Source organism: Manacus vitellinus, unplaced genomic scaffold, assembly GCF_001715985.3.
Source record: "Manacus vitellinus isolate BGI_N305 unplaced genomic scaffold, ASM171598v3 scaffold_116_pilon, whole genome shotgun sequence".
Taxonomy (NCBI): Eukaryota; Metazoa; Chordata; class Aves; order Passeriformes; family Pipridae; genus Manacus; species Manacus vitellinus.
In genome coordinates, this window is record NW_021938870.1 from 24135 (window position 1) to 27068 (window position 2934).

Here is a 2934-nt window from a genome sequence, read left to right on the forward strand (position 1 = left end):
TTAAAGCTGTGCAGGTGAACAGGGAGCTGCAGGAATCTTATCCCATTTTGGGGGAATGTCAACCAAAAGGGGAAGGAGAATGTTGAGTCCTGGTTGGGAAGGGCAGGACAAGTGACTGGGGAGAGTCTTCAGGTCCTTCAAAGAAGGGGAGGACATCAAAATAGCACCTTAATTGTGATGTGAGGATGAGGAGGAGCAGGAGCAAGAAATAAGGAATTTAACCAAGAAGTGTTCACAAAATCAGAAAGCAAAAGTTCCCAATTAAGGCTCGTAGAATATTGGATCGCTAATTAATCCCAAAACTGGAGCTGGGCTGGGAGAGCTGGGGAGGTTCCCCTGGAGAAGAGAAGGATCCAGGGAAACCTGAGAGCACTGGAAAGGATGGATGAGGCCTACATTCATTTTCAAGCCCATCATCACATCTCATAAAATCCCAGAATGGTTTGGGTTGGAAGGGACCTTAAAGCCCATCTTATTCCACCCCTTGCCATGGGCAGGGAGACCTCCCACTATCCCAAGTTGCTCCAACCTGCCCTTGGACACTTCCAGGGATGGAGCAGCCACAGTTTCTCTGGGAAACTTGCGCCAGGGTCTCACTGAAAACACCTTTAATAATAAACTTAAACCATAAAACGCCATTTTCGTCGCTGGGGCTCAAACTGCTGAGACACCACATTTGCTCAGGGAACTCGTTTTTTTTACCAACACAATGATAAATTCAGCGGCTTTAAGATATTAATTGCTCCAGGAAAGCAGCGATTTTCCAGTGGGAAGCCCAGGTTTTCAGGCTTTCTGGAGCAAATGAGTGCACAGATAATACACTGATTTTTCTAATCAATCACATTCACGGGAAGGTCAAGCAGCCCCATCTCTGTGCTTAATTAATATTTGTTTGGATAAAGCCACAACTGGCTGTTTGCTTATTAAAGTTTGTTATTAACTATTAACCTTGGCATTCAGCTCCTTTAACACGGAACCAGCAGCATTTTTGATTTAATAATTGTATTAAAATAGAAACTGTGTCAACCAAAGATTAACTTTAAAAGCCTCCACAGGCTAAAAATAATGAACTAATCTACATTTACCAAAAGAACAGATTGGAGATGATTATTAATCCCTTTGCAGGATGCAGGAGGGGGGGTTTGATCCTCAAGTTCTAACTTTAAATGTGATGACTCTGCACTTGGAAGGGAATGGTTTTCTTGGCTTACAAGGGGGGTTTGGTGGGGCCAAGATTCCCATTCCATGATCCCAAGGGTCACAGATCCAACCCTGATGTTGATCCCTGTGGGAGCTGATTTTGGGAGTCCCCCAAATTAGCCTGGACAGGGCTCAGTAACATCTGAAGTCACCAAGAAGGAGAGAATGTGGCTTAAACACACAAATAAATGTGGCTTAAACACACAAATCAACTCCAACCTGCTTCTCCAGAGCTAATCCCAACTCTGGGAATGCAGGGAAAAGCTCTAAAAATAGAATCACAGAATGCCAGAAAGGTTTGGGATTGGAAGGGACCTTAAATCCCATCTCATCCCACCCCCTGGAATGGGCAGGAACACCTTCCACTATCCCAGGTTGCTCCAAGCCCCGTCCAACCTGGCCTTGGACACTTCCAGGAATGCAGTAGTTTATCCATAATAAACTACTCCAAGCTCATACTCCAGGATGGGAATGGGAGGGATCCACAGGGAGTGGAGCTGGACTGGGAGAACAAGTCCATTAATCTCCCAGAGCAGTACAAGAGATGAAAAGAAAATAAGACTTCAAGTGAACAATCCCTGCAAGAGATAAAAAGAAAACAAGACTTCAACTGAACAGTCCCAACACACTTGTGATGATGTGTCTGGGTTTGCACTGGGAACAAGCTGTTAAAATTAAAATATATATGTATACAAAGCAAAAATAAGAAGGAAAAGAGTTGTAAATAAGCAAAGGGATGAGCTTTAAGGTCCCTTCCCACTGAAACCATTCTGGGATTCTGTGATTATTTGTTTTATTAAACCACTGTATTTAAACACAGAGAAATGTGGGTTTAAGACTAAGCAGTTTCTGGTGGGTCATATTGCAAAAAAACCTTCAGCACAAAGCCAACAATAAATATATATATATTTACATACATAAAGTAATAATGATGTCTTTAAAGTTCAACAAATGGCTCCAAGGGTGTGATTTAGCACAATTAAAATCCAGCGTAACAAAGCAAAATTAAATCAAATTCAAAGAAAACAAAACTTCTCTTTATTTTCAATAGCTGAGGATGCACGAACTGGTACCACAGAATCCCATACTGGTTTTGGGTTGGAAGGGACCTTAAAGCCCATCTCATTCCCAACTCCCTGAGAACTCCCAGTCCCTTTGGATGTGCAGCTGATCCCGTGGCACAGCACCAGGAACTAATCATTGGAATGAAGATCTTGGATGTTTTTTTACATCTCCTCAAGTATTTTGGAGCAAAATTAATTCTTGGATGCCCTTCTTGGCTCCACGTCAAAAACTGACCAGAGCCTGGCATGGAAAACTCCTACAACTCCCTGTCACACACAGGATTGGAGCAGCAACCAAAGGCTGGTTTGGTTTTTGCAGCAAAACTGAAAATATTGTGGTTAAAAAGAACTTCTCAGTTGAAATCTCTGCTTTGTTTTCATTCCTGGGATTGCTTTAGAAAGAAAAATCTCATGTTGACATGAAATATTAATGTGTTTCCCTTTGAAAAAGACATCAAAATTTGCTTTTAATTGCTGCATTATTAACATTTTTGGAAAATAATCCGGAATTTGGGAGTGATTTATTTGGTTTCTAATGCTGAAAGCGCCTCATAGAAAATAGTTCATTTTTATAAGCTGTTCAGCTATCACTAAATTAGTTGGGTTTGGATCAGAGAGGGGCAGAGCAGCCTTGGAGAGTTACAGGAAAAATAATGAGGGGGAAGAGGAG